Source organism: Castanea sativa, chromosome 1 (genome assembly GCF_040712315.1).
Source record: "Castanea sativa cultivar Marrone di Chiusa Pesio chromosome 1, ASM4071231v1".
NCBI lineage: Eukaryota > Viridiplantae > Streptophyta > Magnoliopsida > Fagales > Fagaceae > Castanea > Castanea sativa.
The window spans coordinates 65,821,682-65,845,487 of record NC_134013.1 but is presented as its reverse complement, the minus strand read 5'-3'; the positions used below and the strand labels follow the sequence as shown (position 1 = coordinate 65,845,487).

The following is a 23,806-nucleotide window of genomic DNA, read 5'->3' as shown; positions in this document are numbered from 1 at the left end:
TTTTATTTAATTTTGATGTTTATATCTGTTTAGTGTTTATGAACTTGATTCACAAACATTGATGTGCTTATTAGTTATGATAGTTATTGATGATAAGGTTATTCATTATTGATGTGTTAATTGTCTCTTTATATGTTTTGTGAATTAAAGTTCAGATTATTACTTAGATTATGGTTCTGCATTTTCCACACATGCGTTTATGGTTTTTTTTAGTGTATTCGTAATTTACATGTTCTTTCTTTCAACAGTTGTTGTTTATACTAGCAACTAATAGTTAGTAGTTGTATAATAATTGTATTAGGGCAATATCTTGTAATTTAAGCATTACATGTTGTATGTGTGTTTTGTCACGGATTGCCAAATGAGGAGATTGTTAAGTTCTAAAGATTTAGGTATAAATGTTTAGAATCATGTTTGTATTGTGTTGGCAAACCAAGAACAAAACATGTTTAGTCTAAGTGTAAGGTAATGCTTAAAAGTGTAGGTTTCAAGTTTCAAGTCCAGCTGACTATAGAAAAAGGAAGTGAGTTTCTGCCTTGCTCAACCGATTGAGAATTAGACTCAACCGATTGAAAATCGCAAGTCTAGATTTTTTGTAGAATTTTTAAACAGGCCCAAGCCCACAAAAACATTTAGGATTTCATTTAAACTTCTCCACATATAAAAGGGAAACTCTAGCCAATTTTTGAAGACTTTTAGAAGACTTGTATGTTACTCTTTGTGAGATCTGAGAGGTTTTGTACCTTCTAACAACATAAGAATCTACCGAAGCAAGAACTACAATCAAGCGTTGGTAGAACATAGTTGCTGCATCAAGATCATTACTGATTGTGATTTGAAACCTTTGAGTGAGATATAAAAGTCACAAGTAAGGGTGCTTGTGTTGGTGTAAATCCAAGAAGAGAAGGAGTCTGAGGATTCAGAGCTTACACGTGGTCATGTCAGTAAGTTACTACATGAGGAAGCAATAGATTTAGGGTTAAATCTGATTGTAAAATTTTCAATTCTCTTATAATGGATTTACTTTACCTTGAGGATAGCTAGGTCAAATCCTCCCCAGATTTTTACATTGAAATTGTTCGTTTCATCGGTTTTCCTAGATCATCATATCGAGGTGTTATTTATTTTCCACTGCTTGGTGTTATTTGTTTTTCACTACTTTACATGATATGATTTATTTGTGTTTAACCTAGATCTGAATAATTAATCACTCGGTTAATGTATTAGGTTAAATAATCTATTTTAAGGGATCTAGACGAACAAACAAATAGCATCTTAAATGCATAATATGGATTTTACACCAATGGGAATGATCCTATACAAAGAGTTTCTTTAACGAGTATATTTATTGCTTTAATAGATAGATGTTTAGGATTTGTATGGATGGCAAGATTAAAAAAATATATTTGAGAAGATAGAAAAATTGAAGGATGACAAAGATTTCAGTTTTTTAGTATATGTCTAATATGAATTTATTTTGCTTGGTTGAGAAAAAATGAGATAATAAAAAAATTACTTTGTCTGACTTTACTTTATTCACCGCCAACTGTAGGATGTTAGGCTTGTGGTACTAACATTAATTTAAGAAAGAAAATAATTTCGTCCCACCATAACGGAATGAAAATCCCCCATCACTTGTAGAAGTCAAATTAAATGTAAAAAATAATAATAATGTGATTTATCGAATTAGCCAAAGTCACACATCACAATTATTAATGGGCTATCCCTCTACATGCAGTCTACGGCACGATACTACAGAGAAACTACTTGGAGTTGGAAGTGTACAACTAATTAGGTTGCCAAAGAAAAAATGAGAGCCACATTAGTGTCATTGATTTCAAGAAGACTTTTCTTAGGAGTGAGGTACTTATAGGTTAGTCTAGGGTAGCACTTAGGTAAAAGACTTTTTGCTCTACTTTTATCAATTGATTTTCTTAATTATTCATTAAAAAAAAATGAAAGAATTTCTTTCCTTAATCTTATACAAAGAGTTTGTTTCATTAAGCTTGTGTTTACCAAGCAATGATTTTGCGCGTTTTTTTATTGGGTCCTACAACACCGTTTACAAACCATTCAAGTATTAAAAAACGCAACAATAAGCAGTAAATCATAGGTCTCACGGTACTATTCATAGTTTAAAAATTATTTTGTTACAGTATTTTTAGCAATAATTTTTCAGTTTTTAGCAAAATAAGCGGTTTCCATACAGACTCTACTTGTATTTAATTGAAACCATCTCCCACTCTCTCACCATCAGCCTCTTTCACTCTCTCCTTTTCAGCTATCTATCTATCTCAAATAAACCTGCTGATTTCGGCTTGGGTCATGGGCTAACTGATTTTTGGCTTGGGTTTATTATGTGGGTCTTGAGTTGATTTTGACTGCTTGTTGGCTTGTATTTAATTGAAACCATCTCCCACTCTCTCACCATCAGCCTCTTTCACTCTCTCCTTTTCAGCTATCTATCTATCTCAAATAAACCTGCTGATTTCGGCTTGGGTCATGGGCTAACTGATTTTTGGCTTGGGTTTATTATGTGGGTCTTGAGTTGATTTTGACTGCTTGTTGGTGGGTTGTGCTGATTTTACTTTTCCTTCCGGTTGTGGTGAGTTTCGGATGGTAAGGATGTTTTGTGTTTTTTTTTTTCTCTGATGGGGTTGGGTTTATTTAATTTCCTCCAATGGGTTTTTTTTTTTTTTTTTATTGTGATTTGGGTTGGTTTTTTAGAGGATTTTTGTTGCAAATTTGTTTCATTTTTGGTGGATTTGGGTTGTTGTCATGGTGACCAATGGTTATGGGCGGGTAGGTTGTTGATTTAATTTTTTATTGGGTTTATGGGTTGTAGAGTAAATTGAATTCTTTAAATTGATTAAATATTATTATTTTAAGGTACTGAAGTTTAAAATAGAATATGTGATGCTGACTATATTATAAAGTGGAGTGTTAAAATGTATAAAATAGAGTTTGGTGTGTTAAAATGGCAGTTAAGACTGAACGATTGATGCTAATGCTCTTGATGGCAAAATTGTAAGATATTTTCTCATATTGGGGAGTATGAAGAAGAGATACTTGGCAACTTTGTTTTGATATATTCAATAATTACATTAATTTCAAGGAGTGAAATTTAAATTTTGAAATTCAGGGGATATGAATTCAAAGACCCCTAAATTTTAAGGGTGCAATTTGTATTTTAGGCAAAAAATAAATATATATTGATAAGAATCCAACCAAAATCACCATTAAGTGATTGAAAAAAATGCTAAAATTACTACCAAAAAAAACTTTCAATTAATTGATGTGCCAAGAATATGATCGGTGTGCTACTCAAACAATATAATAAATTAATGTTTTTTGATGATTGACACATCAATACATAAGGGCTATGTAATAGAATTTTTAATATTCCTAACATTACTCAAGTGAATTAATCATATTAACAAGTAAAAATAATGGATTTTAAAATTTTTTAAATATTATAATATATATAGAACATTAACAAAAATTTTGGTTAATAAAATAGGTGGTGTTATAAATATAATAAAAAGGCCAATAAATAAGGGCTCACAAATCATAAAGAAATTTATGCATCTCATGCTACATATTAATATATGGGTAGACCAAGGTTATCGATACCGGTACACTTTTATTTTGTACCGGAAAAAATACCGGCCATACCGGCCAATTTCGGGCAATACCGACCGATACCGGGCGTACCGGCCGGTATAGAAAAAAGCCTTTTTTTTTTTTTTTAGTTTTGTAATTTTTGAATTTTTGTAAGGGCATAATGGTAACTTATTTATATTAACTTATTAGTATTATTTGTTTTCTTAGTATGCAATGAACAACTAAGCTTTCTATTTTTTATATTGTGTTTTTTTTTTCCTTTTAATTGATACTAAAGTCTAAAACTATGAATAATTTGTTCTGAATTGAGGTAATGTTTTATGATAAACTTTTATATTTACTATAATATAAGTGAAATATTATATGCTTATAAACATGGTTCTAGAGATTTTGGTGTGTGTGTGTGTGTGTGTGTGTATAAAATAGCAGTAAACCTGAAACAGTACACCGGTATTGACCGGTATCCGAAATATATCGTACCAGTGGCCAACCCGATACAGCCTCCGGTATGGTATTGACTTCCTTGGGGTAGACAACTATATTGCTAGCACTACTTTTTGCCATTAGTTAGTTCCTTCTCAAAAAAAAAAATAAAAAGTTTCTTCATCGTCCATATTGCTGATCGCACCTTCAACCACGTTTCATATCAAGTATAACATAGAATCATCAAGTATAACATAGAATAGATGGAAGGTACAATTAGTAGTTGTAAAGTTGTGATTTTCAACTAGCCTTTCTTGGCTTTAATTCCGTGCCAAAATTTATTGTAATTTCTTCAATCATTTTCTTGTATTTATGTGAGTTTATTTGTAAGGGATAAGTGTGGGTTTATTCTTTACCAATACTATAAATACTCTCATTACCCACAAATTGTAAGGAGTGCTTTTCAGAGAGAAAACTCTTAGCAAATACACTTGAGAGTTAGAGATTGTTATACGCGCAATTATTTATACATTTTCTCTTGGTTTTCCTCTACTCCTACCTCTCCATCTCCACATCCTCGAGAGGTTCTTAACCCAAACACTTACCACACCCAATATGAGTGTCCAATCTGAGTGTTGAGTGAAGTTTTGGTGCCGTTGGGAAGTATTGGAATGAGCCATTGAGTGGCAGATGCAATCAAGCTGAATTGCGGGATTTGGAAAGTTAGTGAAGACAAGACTCCAAGAAGTTCGTTGGTAGCAAGAGCGTGGAGGGCTCAAGTACATGGAAGAAACTAGGCTTAGAGGGTCTTTTATTATTCGTATACTCCAACTTATTCACCAGTGGATCGGTTTCGATTTGGAGGGTCGCAAAGAGGTTTTTCGTCAAGTTCTTCAGTTTCCTCTTTGATAACACGTCTTGGTGTTATCTTGTATTTGCATCTCTCTTCCCTACTCTTTAAACTTTCATTTTATTGTTCATTGCGGATGGATATGGCTTAGAGTAGTGTTATCAGTTTATTGCGCACATTTACTCTTGTTGCACACTTTGTTAAGTTAGAGTAAAAGCAATTAGTAGTAATTTTTAATCTGGGGTCTGAATAAGCTCTAATGTTTTCACACTAATTTGAGCTTTCGATAGTCAATATTGTAACGTATATCATTCTCCAAAAAAAATTGTAGCGTATAGGCTGGTATGATTGAAATTTATTGTAATGAGTTACCAAAAAAAAAAATTTATTGTAATGAAGGATGAACAGGTACAAAATCATCCAATGAAAAATATCATTTTAAATATTGGTCAATATGTGGGTTCCAACTAACTCAACTAGTAAAGTCTCTGATGGTTGAATAAGAGATCCGGGGTTCAATCCCCGCCTACACCAAAAACTGATTGGTGTATTGGTCTAATAAAAAAGAGCAATCATCAAGAGCAGACGCCATAAGTTGAAACTCTCTCTCAAAAAAAAAATATTGGTCAATATCATTCAAACTGTATTATGCTTCGTGCATACCAAAAGATTCGACCAATACTAGATTGGAGTTTGGCTTACTTCCAGTAATTTTTTAATTGAAATCTCTTTTTGTTTTAATATGAACTACCACATCACCCACTAACTAAATAAAAGGTAAAGATTAAAACTTACCACCATTTGTCATTGTATATTTAAAACAAAATGAAATTTTTAGTTAAAAAATTACTAAAGGTAAACCAAATCCACTAGATTGAGCTTAGCAGCATTGTAGACTTCTTCTTCAAATGAACCCCTCTAAGCTGGCAAAAAAAAAAAATATACATAAATTATAAAAAAAATAAAAATAAAAATTGTTTTAACCCCCTAAAATTAAATAAGTATTTGAACACCGTAACTCTAGCCTTTTTTTAAGGTCGGCTTAAATAAGTTTGAATATGATTATTTGAACAATATTTTAGACTTTTTAATCATACCAACAAAAAAAAAACTAAATAACAAACCAATTTGATCTAAAATCTGGAAAAAAAAATTAATCAGCCCAACAACAAAAGTAGAATTTTTTTTTTAATTTTAAACATTAGAACATGCTCATTTAGATCTTAACAAATTTGAAATGAATCAATCAAATGTGAGATCAATGGATAAATGATTGTTTGGTGATGTTCATTGAAAGAAATATAGCTTGTAGGATTGAAAATGCAAAATATGAAACATCATAGAAAGCAATTTTAAAAAATTATGTATTTCAGTTTATGTTTTTTTTTTCTTGTAATTTCGATATATTCAAATTATTTTTTGTGTTAAATTTTGTATATTTTATGTTTCTTATTAATCACTCTAAACAAAAATCTTGGAACCCCGCTAAAAGTCACACATCATATTTTTTAATGGGCTATCATTCTAGGAATTGGAAGTATACTACTGAAAAAAAAAAAAAAAAAAAAAAGTATACTACTAATTAGGTTGCCGAAGAAAAAATGAAAGCCACGTTAGTGTCATTGATTTCAAGAAGACTTTTCTTAGGTGTGAGGTACTTATAGGTTAGTCTAGGGCAGTTCTTAGGTAAAAGATTTTTTGTTCCACTGAATTGATTTTCTTAATTATTCATTAGAAAAATGAAAGAATTTCTTTTCTTAATCTTATACAAAAATTTGTTTCCCTACGTGTATTTAATTGAATGAAAATTTTGAGAAAATTATAAAATTATTGAAAAATGGAAGGATGAAGAAGATTTTAGTTGTTCATTATGTGTATTTAATTGAATTTTTTTTTTTTTTTGGAAAGACAAATTAGATGAGAAAATAGTTTGCTTTTCTAACTTGGTGCATGTGGAACTAGAGGACTGCATACACTGACAATAATTGTGAATTAATATTGTATAAATAGTATCCAATAGTAATTTTCAAAATTATATACGTAATAACAATATAATGAGAAACTTGGCATAAATGAAAATTGTAGGGAAAAATTATTTTAGTACCTCAAAATATCCTTGTCGAATTATGTTCTATATGTTTAATAACTCCAATCAACATCAATAACACCACTACAATTTATCACTCATGTGCGTAGGCATGAGTTACATACTAATTCTATTACTAATAGCTAAGGCTTGTGGTACTAACATTAATTTAAGAAAGAAAACAATTTCGTCCCACCATAACGGAAAGAAAATCCTCCATCACTTGTAGAAGTCAAATTAAATGTAAACAAATAATAATAATGTGATTTATCGAATTAGTCAAAGTCACACATCACAATTATTAATGGGCTATCGCTCTACAGTCTACGGCACAATACTTCAGAGAAACTACTTGGGAGTTGGAAGTGTACTACTATTAGGTTGCCAAAGAAAAAATTGAAAGCCACATTAGTGTTATTGATTTCAAGAAGACTTTTCTTAGGTGTGAGGCACTTATAGGTTAGTCTAGGGTAGTACTTAGTTAAAAGACTTTTTGCTCTAGTTTTATGAATTGATTTTCTTAATTATTCATTAAAAAAATGAAAAAAGTTCTTTCCTTAATCTTATACAAAGAGTTTGTTTCATTAGGTGTATTTAATTGATTTTTTTTTTTTTTTTGGGAAGAAAAACTAGATGAGAAAAAAGTTTGCTTTTCTAACTTTACTATTAATGCGTTATTATATAGAAGCTAATTTTTAATTTTATATAAGATTTAAAATCTTTCTTTATTATGGGTTTGTTTGGAATGTACTTATTTTATTGAAATTAAAAACTTTTTACTGAAAGTACCGTAGATAAAGGTAAAAATTAGCTGAAATAGTATAGTGAGACTCATGAATAGTATCAAAAAATGCAGTGAAGCCCATGAATAATAGCAAAAATAAGTTAAATAGAAAAATAAACTAGTTTTTTAAGTTGGAGCCAAACACACACTATATATGGGAAAAATTTTATCACTTAAATTAGTAAAGATAACGTCTTATAAAAGTAGCAAATCACCGTATTTTATTATTTTATTTTTATTTATCATTCAATTTAAATGTGTTAGGACATATGTGATTCATGTTAGGAACATATGTCATCATGTATTGGCTAATCCTTTGACAAAACGCACTTTACTTGTAATTGGGTAGATCTTGGATGTGTTTAATGCTTCAAGGAACAAGGTTTTAAGTTCAAGTGTTACAGCCATGCAAGTCTGTCCAAGAATCAAGTGATGAAGTGCTGGTTTTTAATTTCAACAGCTAGTATCTATCAAGATTTAAAAAGCTATCTAAGCCCAAAACTCGACAGCTGCTCAACAGATAGGGTATCTATCAAGAATTATGAAAAATCATATTTTCAGTTTTGATTTCATTCCAATCTGTGAGTATGTGTGTAGGCTTTCTTTTCTCACAACCCTAAACATATAAAGGATTATTTTACGGGCCGACACAAGGAGTACAATTGCACAAGTGTGCAAAGTGTTGTTCATGCAAATTGTGACCAGAAACCAAGTTTGCCCTAGTTCTTCTTGAAGAAGCTGCTACATTTGTACACCGTATGGTTTTGTAACCAAGGAACTTCGTGATCTTCATCATGTGATGAACTGAAGAACTTTGCAGCTAACATCCTTCTCAAGTGGGTGATTAAGTCACATACTGAGATCCGCACATCTATTGGTTAGTCACATACTAGGAGTCATGCATTAAAAGGAGAGATTGTCACTACAGAACAAGTCCAATTGAGTATTGGGGTAAGGGTTCAACTGTAGGTTATTCTGTAGTGACAATTTCTCCTTTTGATGCACGACTTCTAGTACGTGACTAACCAATTGCGCGGATCCCAGTACGCGACTTCAATCACCAACTTGAGAAAGATGTTGACTGCAAAGTTCTTCAGTTCATCCACACGATGAAGGTCAAAAAGATGCTCGGTTACAAAACCCTTTGGTACACAAACACAGCAACTTCTTCACAATAGAGACGAACTAGGGAAAACTTTGTCTCCGATCACAAATTGCTTGAACAGACTTTGCTCAATGCTTGTGCAACTTGTGTTCTCTTTGACGGCTCTTAAAATAATCCTTTTATATGTCTAGGGTTTTGAAAAAAGAATGCCCAAAGACATATCCATAGATTGGAAGAAAATAGATCAAAATTTCTGCTTTTCTTAAATCTCGATAGATAGCATTTTTCAAGAAGCTGTCAAGCCACGGGGCTAGAACAACTTCTTAAGCTCAATAGATGCTAGCTGTCGAGCTAGCTATCGAACATTAATGACAGGCACTTCTTCAGCTTGTTTTTTGGACAGACTTGCATGGCTTTAACACTTTATCTTGAAACCTTGTTTCTTAAAGTATCAAAAACATCCTAGATCTACCCAAATACAAGTAAAGTGTGTTTTGTCAAAGGATTAGCCAATTACATAAAATAATGGCATATGTTCCTAACAAGTAAAACACATATGTCCTAACATAAGAGCCTAAACAAAGGGAAGAAGGATGCTAGGGATGGTGGTTAGTACATTGTTCCCTTAGGACCTAAGTGCTTCAAGTGTCAAGGCTTTGGTCACATGAAACAAGAGTGCCCTACTTATCTCAAGTCCATTGAGAAGAGCAAGGCATTTGCTGCTACTTTGAGCGACACCTAACTTGAGGATGAATCTGAGAATGAGGGTGACAGAATCCTAAATGCCTTCACCGCCACTATCAATCCTACTGAGGGGATTGTAGAAGATGTGGATGAAGAAGAGGACTTGGTGGAATCAAAGTTTGAGAAGATGGATGAACAAGATGACATCCACACAGCCTATGAAAAATTATACAAGGTTTCAAAAAATCATGAGAAATTGTATAGGTTAGACACCAAGAAGCTTAGTGATATGGAGCTTGAACGAGAAGAAATCTCCACAAAGTTTGATGAAGCCAATCAGACTATTGGAGCACTGAGGTTTGAGAACAATTTCTTGGCTGAAAAGACCAAGAAGCTTGAAGCAAACCTGTTTCAAGTCAGAGCTCAGTTGGAGAGGACTTCAAGTGCAAAGCTTGATGAGATGCTCAATATGCATAAATCTACTTCCGATCAAACCAGTTTAGGGTACGATTTCTCTTCTCCTAATATTTCTTCTTCTAGTACTACTGTGTTTGTTTCTCATGCTAATAATGTTGAATCTGAGAGTAATGATGTTAAAACTGTGATAGCTAGTAAGAACATAGACAATGGCAAATCCATCTTAGGAGCACCCCGTAAACTTGCTAAGAAAGAAACCAAAAACCCTAGGACTAAAAAAAGTAATGCTCAAAAGTCTAAAGAAAAGAAGTAGCGTCTCTATCATCATTATGGAGCTGCTGGACATACTCAACCTAATTGTTATAATTGGCTAGCCACTCAACAGAGCAACAGCGTGGTCTGATCGGGAAACCTGAGTCAGTTTCCATCCTCTCTTGCTTCTCTTGGAGATCTCCTTAAAGCCCTCATGTTCCTTTCGAACTTGAACGGTTGTAATTATTCCCCCTCTCTGCCGGTTCAAAGGTTCACTAAAAGGAAAGGTTCTTCCAAGGTATGGAAGGAAAAAAGCTCCAAGTGATTTAATCACTTTTCTCTCTCTCTATTTTTTTGTGTTTGCAATACTGGTGCGTTTTGCTTTATTATTTTGAGTCGGTCTAGTTTTTATGCATTGCTTTGTTTAACCTTTTTTTTCAGTTTTGTTTCATTTTTTATATAAAAAAAATGAAAAATCAGAAAAATATAAAAACAGTGTTTGTTTGTGTACATTGATACTTGTGTACCTTGAATGGCCAATGAAACAAAGCTTTATAAGCTTTGTGTCTCTTGTAGGAACATATGTCATCGTGTATTGGCTAATCCTTTGACAAAACGCACTTTACTTGTAATTGGGTAGATCTAGGACATGTTTAATGCTTCAAAAAACAAGATTTCAAGTTCAAGTGTTAAAGCCATGCAAGTCTGTCCAATAATCAAATGATGAAGTGCTAGTTTTTAAAACTCGACAGCTAGTATCTATCGAGATTTAAAAAGCTGTTTTAGCCCAATGCTCGACAGTTGCTTGATAGATAGCGTATCTATCGAGATTTAAGAAAATCATATTTTTAGTTCTAATTTCATTCCAATCCGTGAGTATGTATTTAAGCTTTCTTTTCTTACAACCCTAAACATATATAAAGATTATTTTAATGGCCGTCACAGTGAGCACAATTGCACGAATGTGAAGCAAAGTGTTGTTTATGCAAATTGTGACCGAAAACCTAATTTGCCCTAGTTCTTCTTTCTCTTGAAGAAGCTGTTGCGTTTGTACACCGTGAAATTTTGTGACCAAGGAGCTTCGTGATCTTCATAGTGTGATGAATTGAAGAATTTTACATCCAACATCCTTCTTAAGTTGGTGATTAAATCGCATACTGGGATCCACGCATCTATTGGTTAGTCACGTACTGGGAGCCAAGCATTAAAAAAAGATTGTTACTACAAAACAAGTCCAATTGGGTATTGGGGTAAGAGTTCAACTGTAGGTTTGTATAAGGTACTGGGATTCATTTGCTTGTAACCGCTTGTTATGATAATAGTGAATTCTCGAGAGTGGTAACTTTAAAATCATCCGGTGGAATTTTTACCTTAGAGGTTTTCCCAATTCGTAAACAAATTACCTTGCCAACTTTATTTTTCGCTGCATTTTATTTTAGTTAGTAATTTGTTTGTACTGCCACGTATATTGCATGTTAATTTGATTCATTAATAAACTTGGCTAATTAATCAATAAATTCATCACAATGGGTCAATACATTCTTGGCCTATCACCTACAAATAATTTGACAAATATATATTAACTATTAACTAAATAAAAAAATCAAACCCCAGTGTCACAAGACTCACAACATTACAGACAACTTATATAAAAAATAATAAAAAAATCATATCACAGTTCAGTGTTCACAAATTCACAATCACAAATCACAATGAGTAATAACTATTAAATAAATAAAAAATCAAACTCAAGTCACAACATTATTACATTACAGCTTATATAAAAAATAAAAATTAAAAATTAAAAAAAATCATATCACAGAGACCTAAGATTGAAAAACTAAGAGTGTGAGAGCTATGAAAAAAGTTAGACCATGTGAGAGTTATGAAAAACTAAGATTGAAAGCTTGAGATTGATACCTGAGGGGAGATAGAGAGTGAGAGCGAGTCGAGACTTGATAGTGAGTTGAGACTTGAGAGTGAGTTGAGACTTGAGAGTGTGAGAGTGAGTCACTAAGTTGAGACTTGAGAGTGAGATTGTGTGAGACAGGGGAGATAGAGAGAGGGGAGATGTCGTGGCAGGAGCAGTAGAGGCAGAGAGTGAGAGAGAGCTAAAGTGAGTGAAGTCTGAAGATGAGATATAAGGTTTTTGTGATTTTGTCCAAACGGTGCGTTTCACACCTTTCTTTTTCTTTTCTTTTTAGCCTAAATTAGCCGGTTCAATGCCAATATTGGTCGTTACAGACTGATTCGGCTGGAGTTGGCGGGTATCACGCCGAGGAAAAAAAAAAGGACACAACACTGACATGTAGGCAACGGCATCGCCCGCCACACCCTGCATTAGGCCGTGTCAAACACGGGTTCGACGGCCGAAATGCTGCGTCGGTGCTTCATAGATGGTAATTCCAAATGATGGCCACTTGCAATTATTTTCATTTGAATGAAAGCTATATCCTTACCTATACAAGTCCTTGGTCCTGCATTAAATGCTATGAACTTGAAAGATGGTGTATGCAATATTCTTCCACACTCTGAAATCCATCTCTCTGGCTTGAAGTCCATATAATCTTGACCTCATATGCTCTTTATGCTTCCCATTGAGTATAAAGAGCATAGCATTGTTGTATTTGGCCTGATAGAGTGACCACTAGGAAGAATATCAAATTGAACTATGTAAGGTTGAAATTTATCAACCATTTTGTTGGCTTTATTCAGTGCCAATTTGCTTGTAATTCAACACTTAAAAACCCTGTATTCAGGTGGGATTGATGTAAGGTAGTGTGTGAGAGAGTGTGAAGAAATGCTCAAGACTGTGGAGTGAAGCAGGGACTTGCGGTTGGATCTCGCCGGTGGCTCGCGGCTTGCAAGCTGCCAGATGATGCACACGAGTGAAGCATGCAGAGAAGATGAACAGTCACACCAGCTGGAGCACTACAGGACAAAAAGTCCAGTCTGGCCATTCTGTTTGCTCACAGCTTGAACTCGCGACTCAATCAAGTCGCGAGGCCAAGTCACCAGACAGCTCTGTTTTGGAAAAACTGACTCTTCGCATTCCTTTCTCTCTCCAGTATAAATACCCCTTATACCTACGAAATGTAGAGAGCTTCCAGAGAGAATTTTGAGAGAGAAACCCTAGAGAAAAACAAGATTGACTCATCCACAATCTTCACAAAGAGACTTTTCAAATTCCTCTACTCTCTTCCTCTCCATTGTTACATCCTTGAGAGGTACATTACCAAAACATTTTCTCATCATACCCATATCTGTGAGAAGGATGTTTGGTGCTTTGGGAAGCAGTTAGGAAGGGACCAATTTCATATTGGTTGATGCTATAGGCTATAGCGGAATTTGGTAAGCTAAAGAAGAAATAGGTTCGACGCAACCTCGTTGGAGTAGGAGCATGGAGGGCTTAGGTACACTAGGTAGATTAAGCTTGGAGGGTCTTCTACTGTTCATGTATCCCAACTACATTTTTTAGTGGATTATTGACCACTTGGAGGGCGGAAGAGAGGTTTTACGCCGAGGGCTTCGGTTTTCTCTTTGATAACACATCGTTGTGTTGTCCTTGTGTTTGCATCTCTCTTTCCTTAATCTTTGCCATTGAATTTCTACTATGGATGTGATTTTATTTGGTTTAGATTGTTTATCAATTCTGTTATAAGCTTATGTTCATTTTCCGCACATACTTTGTTTGATATTAAGCTTGAATTGGTAATTTGTAATTTGGGGGTCTAAACGTTCATAGGTGTTTTATACACATTTTGAACTTTCAATTGGTATCAGAGCGGGTGCACTCTTTATGGTTTAAAGACCTTAGTGCGATCCTTGACCCCGTATTGAGATGGACCAGTCTCAATCTTTGAATGTTCCACCATATTTTGATGGTAGCAATTATGCCTTTTGGAAGGTACGAATGAGAGCATTCTTATGTTCAATAAATGAATCTGTTTGGGATGCCGTTGATGTCGGCTGGACTAGGCTGAAGGCAACCAAATCCACATGGGATAAGGCAGCCCTCCGTCTAATGCAAATAGCAAAGCATTTAACGCTATTTTTTGTGGTGTATCTCCAGATGAGTTCCACAGGATATCTCACATAACCATTGCCAAGGAGGCATGGCAGATATTGGAGACCACGTACACATGGCAGATATTAGAGACCAAGTTGCGGATGCTGACCACTCGGTTTGAAGAGCTGAAAATGAGTGAGGATGAGTCCTGTGACTCTTTCTATAGCAAGCTGAATGAAGTGGTCATCGGCAAGTTTAACTTGGGAGAGAAAACGGAGGACTCAGAAGTTGTACGAAAAATTCTTCGTTCATTGCTAGAGAGCTTCCGTGCAAAGGTAACTGCAATTGAGGAGAGCAAAGACCTTGATGAAATCAAAGTCCAAGAGCTGATTGGCTCTCTACAAACATATGAGCTTTCATTGCCAAATCAAAGAAAGAGCAAATCACTTGCTCTTAAGATGATAAATGAAAGGGTAGAAGCACACGACTCATCGGATGAGGATGTAGTCGAAAAGGATGTAGCTTACCTTGAAAAGAATTTCCGAAAATTCCTGAAGTTCAAGAACAGAGGGAAGTTTGGTGATAAAGGGCAATTCACAAGTTCCGGAAAGGAAAAAAAGGACTTCAAAAAGAGAGACGGGAAGGAGTCCCAATCTACCCAAGGAGTCACTTATTTTGAATGTAATGGTCATGGCCATTTCAAAAAGGAATGTCCTAATTATTTGAGATTGAAGGGGAAGGCTTATGCCACCACTCTCAGTGACTTAGATTCTTCCACCTTTGATTCGAAGGATAGCTGTGATGAAGAAGGGAATTTCTCAGCATTCATGACTATTGCTCATGTTGAGTCTTCGGAGGATTTGAATTTGCTTGTGCAAGAGCTTGGAGAGCATAGTGATGAGGAATCCATGGGAATTGTGTAGAAGAATCGGATGCTGAAGAAGATGAAGATACAACTGATCTTCAAGAGAACTACAATTCACTCTTTGAGAAGCCGGGAGAGTATGCAAAGGTGGCCAAGGTGGCTGTAAAGAAGATGAAGAAAGCATAGGAGGACTATCGAAGTCTCCTAGTGAGATACAAGGAGGCCAAGTGTGAGATTGAGATGCTAAATGGCGAACTAACCGAAGGTTACACCAAGGTGAAATTCCTTGAGCTTGAGGTGGTTCAAGCAAATGCCAAAATAGAGCGCGTATCCACAAAGAAGCTCGATGATGTCCTTTCCTCTCAAAAATCTTTTTCTGACAGAACCGAATTAGGATACACCAGAGAAAGTAGCTCAACTGTGAATACCTCCAAAGAAGTGAAGTTTGTGAAGGCCAAAGAGCCGGCTGTAGTTGCCTCTGTTAGTATTAGTGCCCTTAAATCCTATTGTATGATGCTATGTATGATATTATGCATGACATTATGTATGACATGATGTATGACTTAATATTGTGGTTGATAAAGTTATTTTATTATTATCTAAAATAATGGTAACATGAATATGGGACATTATCATATAGTCCATGAGATGCATTGTATGTGATTTATGTGAAAAGTCATAGAAGATGTAAATCACAAGTTCTTTGTAAACTCAGAATTTATAGTTCGTAGTCGGTGATGAAATTGGGCATTTCATCTGCGAAGACTATAACGTGTCAACTAAGATGATTTGTCTTGATCATGGAAGTGGAGACTTCTAGTTGATATGTTGATATGTTTTAAGAGTTAAGACATATTGAACAGGACCGCTGTGAGATTTATTATTCTCCTAACGACTGTCAAATGAATAATAAATCTCACGACTTCTATTTGCATGAACTCTTAATCCTGAGAGAGTAATGGACATGATCATGAAGTGTAGGTTGCTTTGATATATCAAGAGTGAGATCTGAAGTGACGATCAAAACCTCAGTATGTTGGGCAACCACATTTAGTGTTGATGGAACATATATTCTCAAGATGGAATTCATAGTCTCTTGATGGAGATATAAAATATTCCCTTGAGATAAGTTTAATGGGTTCAGTTATTCAGAGAGTTAGGCCTAACCACTTTAGTAAGAAATTGCTAAAGTATATATTTATGAAATTGGATTTCATAAATATATAATGAATAACTTTAAAGAATTAAACCGGGTACTCAAGGATAAGATGTAGTAATTTACAAAGTGGCAGTCTACATTTATGACTTTGTGTTACTACAAATATTTTATGAAGGGGTTACGTGTATAATAAAGTCTTGGGATATAATTTATTAATAAGGCCTAGAGTGCAATTATATTTATATAGTGGTATTAAATATAATTAATGGTAACTTTGGACTTGTCAAGAGTTGACGGAAAAGCCCAAGGCCCATTGGAGCTAGTGTCTTATTGGTCCCTTTTGGTCCCACTCCAAGCCACACACTAAAGCCCAATTGGAAAGGCCCAATAGGCCAACCCAATTAGATAATCAGTTAGTTATAAAGGGAGAAACATACAGAATTTTTATAAGAAGAGATTAGAAAAGAAAAAGAAACGATGTGTGAGAAAGTGTGAGACACACTTTCATTCTCCCTTTTGAAAAACTAATTGAGAGACCACACATCTTGGGCGTAAAGTGGAATTGGAGTGAAGATTAAAAGTGTTCCCAAGTGCTTCTAATCTTTGTTTTGAAATTCTCCATACCAAGGTACGCTATCTTGTTCTTAAATTCTGAAATTTACATTGTGCATGTTATCAATCATGAATGAAATAGACCCTAGTTCGTTGCTTCCGCTGTGGGTTTTGCATGAGATGCAAAACCGGAATTTTTCCTTCAGCCCCAACTGTGGAGAAGGCAAAGGTTGAGAAGAAGAATAATGTAGTTGACTAATGGATGTTGAACAAGTCCCGTAATCAATCTGTGGTCAGGTCTGAAGCTAGAGCAAAATCTCTTCCACGATAGCAAAGAGGTCCTAGAACGAACCATCCATGTCATCGTTGCGGACTTCAAGGGCACACCCGACCCAATTGTCATAAGCTGAGAGCATTAAGGAATGCTAGTGATCAAAGGTCAAGAGGACCAAGAAATGACAAAAGAACTTGGGCTGTTGAGCCATCAAGAGGTCGAAATGGTAATCCCAGAATGATGGACATGATGAAGATGATTCGTGCATTCACCAACTACTTGGAAAGCTTCACAAGAAAGTTTGAAAGTCCTAACTCTCGTACCCAATTCTATAGGGATATCACCCCAAACGCACGTGTCGTGTGGGTGAAAAAGAGCACTCATGCATAAGCATTACAACATGTCCATGCATTAATACTTCCTATGTTGTGTGAATATGCTTAATTGTATGCTTATTGTTTGTGTTAGTTAAAAAATTGGTTGTTTGTTTGTTTTCGCTTTAAATGTTTTTACATTGCTGCTTTTGATCAATCTTTTCTTGTTTTTGTCAAAAATCCAAAAACACATAAAAAGTAGAAAATCCTAAAAGTTTGATCATCTTTGTTGAGTTTTGTCTCAAAACATGTTTTGCCTTGTACTTTTGTACTAATGGCCTTGTGCATCTACGAGCATAGCTTGTTCCCTATGCACTCATATCATTGAGGGAGAAATCTTGACATCTATGTGACTATTGTAAATAGATCTTCAAACTTGTCATGAATGATTAGTGAATTGTTTTGTCAATCTTAAGACATGCATAGACTTGTGCCTATATATCTTCCCACTCTTTTATTTATTTTTTTTGCTTAAAAGAGCTCACCAAATGTAAATCTCCAAATGAAAAGAGATATTGAGCTGCAAAAGCCTGTCGCACATACTAGTATTTGACTAGGAAAAAAGGAAAGAGACCTTTATAAAATTGTATGATGCCAAAAAAGCTAAAGGCTATCTCATCAATTGAAATATCAGAATTTCTCGCATCGATATCACAATGAGATGTATTGATTCAAAAAGATCAAATGATATGATGTATATGGAGCCAAATGAAAAGCTTCATCTTATGCTATCAAGTTTTGTGGGAGGTCATATATGCATACTTCTATAATTGAGATAGGTCACATTATCTAGTGCTAATTGTGTATGTCTTGGTTGAATTGATCATTGAAGCTTCATATTAGACTAAGGACTATCTCATTGTTGATATCCACACACATCACACAAGTCTATGATCAATGAATGGCATATTCATTTGTGTGATTGTACTTGCTTAAATGTGTTTTCACATGCTCAATCTTTGTTGATCAAACACAAAAATATTTTTGAGTGTTTTAAGTTGTGTTTGGAAAGTATTTTGTTCTTTTAAAAAGTGTCAAAATTTCAACAAAAAAAAAAAAACAGTGGTTCCCTGTTTTGGCGACTCAGTCGCAGGTTGGTCCAGTCGCATGCCCCAGTCGCGAGCCCATACAGAGATTTCTCGCAACTCACTGGCAGGTAAATGTCCCAGTCGCGAAAAATACTTAGAATATTTTTCAAAATTTGGGTCTTTATGTTTTTTGCGGCTTATAGTGGCAACTTGTTCGCAGGTGGAAGGTCCAGTCGCGGGGGGTACACAAAGATTTTTGTGGCTTACTTCGCGACTTCCTCGTGGGTAGAACTTCCAGTCGCAAAAAACACTTAAAAAAGTTTCAAAAATTTTGTTTTAAGTGTTCTAGCGACTGGCCCTAGCAACTTGCACCCAACTTGACTCAGTCGCGAAAAACACGTGTTTTTCGTTTTAAGGTCAGTTTTTAAACCTTTTTAGTTTTCCCTCGAACTTTTGTGACTTTTCATTATCTTCCTAACCTGAAACTCTCTCAAACTCACCGTGTCTCTATCGAAAAACTTCCATTTTTGTATCTGTTCAACTTCAAATCATCAAGAAAAAGGTAAGGGTTTTCTCTTTCTCACTACATATTTCATGTTTTAAGCTTTATTTTCTTGAATCTATGAGTTGTGGTTATGATTTGTGATATCTGTAATTTCGGATATAGGTTGGGTTCATGTGTGTTGTGTTTGGGTGTTTGGGTTTGGTTGATCTTGTTCCTAGGATACTAAATATGGTCGTTATCATGTTTTAGTTTCACTGTTTGAGTTTGTAAGTTGTTTTTGTGTTAGGTGGTAAATCTCAAACCCATGATAATATGTTTCATTGTCATATGCTATTTGTTTAGGTTTACTATGATATACTCTATTTGTGAGTATGGTTGGTTCAATATGGTTGAGTTTTGATAGTTGGGTTATAATGTTTTGACTTCAATTGCTATAGATTATTGTTATCATGTGTGTTGCTTCTGCCTTGAGGATATTGTCTGCTCTATGTTGGTTTGATCATCTCATACTCATTAAGATATGTCTCATAGACATATGCTTTTCTTATGGACTGAATGGTGGTATAGTTCTATGTTCTTTTCTATTATACTAACCTGTTACTAATGGTTGAATTTCCATCTATTGTGCTTTTTTTTTTTTGTGGCCCTTTCTGCTATGTTTGCAGATGACTCCTACCAAGAAGAAAACCACTGCCAAGAAGGGTGACAAAAGGTTGAAAATGGACAACACCAAGTTTAGATCACCTTAACACTTTGAGAGATATAGAGATTTCTACTTAAAGGCAACCATCATTCAAGAAAGATTTGTAGACTTGGTGGATTTGAAGGACACCTTCATTCCAAACTGTTTTGAGGGCAAAGGTTAGGATAAGTTGCCAAGTGACTTGCATGGAGTGTGTGAGCCTCTTATCAGAGAATTTTATGAAAATGTTGTGCTAAGAGAAGATGAGTTAAATTGTTGGATGAGAGGAAAGGAATTCACTATAGATGCAGGTGATATAGATAAGGTGCTAGGTCTGGAAGGTTTAGATGACCATGACTTCACCAACTTCAAGGACGGGATGTTGTCCATAGAAACTGTCCAATCTTGCATTGGTGGAGCAAGAAAGGGGAGATGCCTCAACACTACTACCTTCCCTGCTAACATGAGGTGTCTAACCACCATCATGATGTTCAATTTGTACCCAGTTAGGAAGCTGACTACAATCAATAATGCCAAAGCTATATTTCTCATGGAGCTCAAGGAAAACACCTTCATAGACATTAGCTCTCACATCTTTGACACCATTGTGGATGAGACTAGAACAACCTCTAGGGCCAAGCTGATTTTTCCTAGCCTTCTTATGAGGCTGTTCAGACTAAAAGGTGTTGTCATCCCTCAAGATATCAGTCCCATGCCTATATCGTCAGCCATCAACAAACTGACCATCACAAGGATACAAGTTCGTCTCCCAGGTGATGAAGAGGAAGGTGAACAAGCTAAAGGTGAACCCATGGACACTGAGACAGAGCTGCAGGACAAGCTTCAAGCTTAAGAGGCCACGACAAAAGGAGCAGAGCTTCATCTTCATCAGCAATACCTCCAGATGCATTCCAGATCATCCTAGAGATGATTGATGGACTCAAAGATGTCCAGAATGAACAATCTGACAGGCAAGCTGCAATACAAGATCAGATGAACATCCTCTCAGCAAAGTTTGATAGCTTCTCCGCTCATCAGTGACCCTTTGGCCATTCTGGTCAAAAAAGGGGAGAAATTTTTGAAGGGCAGCTCTTGAGGGGGAGCATGCCAAAAACTCATTTTAAGCTATTTAGTTTATGCTTTTGTTATCTATAGTTTCTGGTGGTGTGTTTTGGATAATGTTTTTAATTATGGATTTGCTGCATACTTTGTTAAATATTTTGGTTATTTTGCTGGTTTAAACTCATGGATGTTTTTAAAACTTTTGGATATATATATGTTCTGTTTGTACCCATGTTGCTTTTGTAAGCTTTTAGGGTTTGTTTTCTATGTTTTGTAGGCTTTTATGGTTTGTACCATGCTTATGCAGCCTTTATGTTTTTGTACCTATGCTTTGTAGCTTATGTACTTAATGTTATGCTATGCACTACTTTAAGTACACCACTCTTATGCTCTAGTAGGATCTTGTTCCTAGATGCATATACTTCATGTATTGTGCATTGGTTGAGTGTTGGACATGCAAATGATACTTTGCATTTAAGCTTATTAGCTTGCATGTCCGGATTTTCATTCCAAGTGTGAATGAGCACTGTGGTCACTATTTTATAGTGATTGCTTGTATGGTCAAGCTTTGGTTTATTACTTTACTCCATCTTACTTGATCACATTATGCTTGTCTCATATGCATTATAAGTTTTTTCCTGCATACAATGATCATATTATATTGTTGAGTTTCAAGAGACACTTGTACTTATGATTCAAGAGCTACATAGATTCTAGAGTTAGGTGTGAGTGAGTTTTGTTCAACTGTTCCTAACTCACATGTTAAGTCTAGAGTTTGTTTTAGGGTTTTGTCACGGAATAGCCAAAGGGGGAGATTGTAAAGTTGAAATTTATCAACCATTTTGTTGGTTTTATTCCGTGCCAATTTGCTTGTAATTCAGCACTTAGAAGCCCTATATTTAGGTGGGATTCATGTAAGGGTAGTGTGTGAGAGAGCGTGAAGAAATGCTCAAGACTGTGCAATGAAACAGGGACTCGCGGCTGGATCTTGCGGGTGGCTCGCGGCTTGCAAGCCGCTAGATGATGCACACAAGTGAAGCATGCAGATAAGATGAACAGTCACGCCAGCTGGAGCACTACAAGACAAAAAGTCCAATCTGGCCATTCTGTTTGCTCGTGGCTTGAACTTGCGACTCAGTCAAGTCGCGAGGCCACGTCACTAGACAGCTCTATTTTGGAAAAACTAACTCTTTGCATTCCTTTCTCTCTCCAGTATAAATACCCCTTATACCCACAAAATGTAGAGAGCTTCTAGAGAGAATTTTAAGAGAGAAACCCTCGAGAAAAACAAGATTGACTCATCCACAATCTTCACATAGAGACTCTTCAAATTCCTCCACTCTCTTCCTCTCCATTGTTACATCCTTGAGAGGTACATTACCAAAACCTTTTCTCACCATACCCATATCTATGAGAAAGTTGTTTGGTGCTTTGGGAAGCAGTTAGGAAGGGACCAATTTCATATTGGTTGATGCTATAAGCTATAGCGGAATCCAGTAAGCTAAAGAAGAAATAGGTTCGGTGCAACCTCGTTGGAGTAAGAGCTTTGAGGGCTTAGGTACACTAGGTAGATTAGGCTTGGAGGGTCTTCTGCTGTTCATGTACCCCAACTATATTCTTTAGTGGATTATTGACCGCTTAGAGGGCGGCGGAGAGGTTTTACACCGAGGGCTTCGGTTTCCTCTTCGATAACACATCGTTGTGTTGTCCTTGTGTTTGCATCTCTCTTTCCTTAATCTTTGCCATTTAATTTCTGTTGTGGATGTGATTTTATTTGGTTTAGATTGTTTATCAATTCTGTTATAAGCTTATATTCATTTTCCGCACATACTTTGTTTGATATTAAGCTTGAATTGGTAAATTGTAATTTGGGGGTCTAAACGTTCATAGGTATTTTATACACATTTTGAACTTTCAAACTAAACATTTGTGCTCGAAAGGTACAGGTGGATAAAGGCGTAAGGATTCGCATATCACTCCATGGAGATAAATTAGCTTACTTATTTCATCTATGTTAAAATCCTTCGACTTTCCGTTGTCCAACAAATGCTCCTTGATCTCTTCTAGTATTTTTGCTTCCACATGTGGGTGTGTTGCAACAATCCAAAAAAGCCAAGTGAGGCCTGCACTTATGGTATCTCTCCCGGCTACCATGAGATTAAATGCTATGTCCCTTAGAAACTTGTCGGATTTTATAATACCACCAATTTTTCTACTTGTTCCCCTAAAGCTGTCAACAAGTCAAATTTTTCTTCCTCGGTCTTTGGGGCTTTACTTTGGCTTAGTTCTTCTTGCCTAGATGAGATGCATTTGTATATAAATTGATTAAAAAAAAAATTCCAAGCACTGCTTAACTTCTTCTCAATTCCAATTTGAAGCCATCTTTGTTGCTTCCAACAGCTTTCTGGCACAATGTGCCGGTATAATAAACATTCCTCTAATTGATCAAAAGCTTTTGCATGGGAAACATCTGGGAATTCAATGGAGAGACAGTTTGGATCAAAACCCAAAACCACTAAGCAAGCAGTATCAAATGTGAACCGTTGAAAAATGTCTTGTAAATCCACCTCGATTCCAAAACTTGAGACATGATCAAGAGCAGGAATGAGGCTCTTTTCCACTTTTCCCTTGATAAATTGCTCAAAGAACAACTTAAACTTGTTGTCTTTTAACACTGTATGAAGTAGCTTCCTCTGATATGTTCACGAGTTAGAATCAGAATTGAAAATCCCATCTCCCAGAACATCAAAAATATCCTGGAACTTTTGCCCTTTTGGGTAGTTAGAAAATTTTTTGCTAAACATGTGGTGGATGTTCATGGGATCACTCGTGACCATGAAGGTCATGTTAGTGAGCCAAGGACCCTTAAACTTGAATGTGCCCCCATTTTGTTTTAGGAGCCAGGTAACATACTCGTACACATTGGATGCATTTTGAAGAAGGCCTGGGAGCATTCTGACAACACGCCAATTTGTTATGGTTCGGCTTTTGTTCCATCTCCTCAAATGACAAACAAAAAGGAGGCATAGAAATATTGCTACAAGTATCTCTGGGTACAAAAGTGTGGCCAT

At 35.5% G+C, this 23,806-nt stretch overlaps 1 pseudogene; it reads right to left on the bottom strand.

Moving 5' to 3' along the window:
- Positions 1-12,615: 12,615 nt before the first annotated feature.
- On the bottom strand, positions 12,616-23,806 carry LOC142642397 (alkane hydroxylase MAH1-like; annotated as a pseudogene).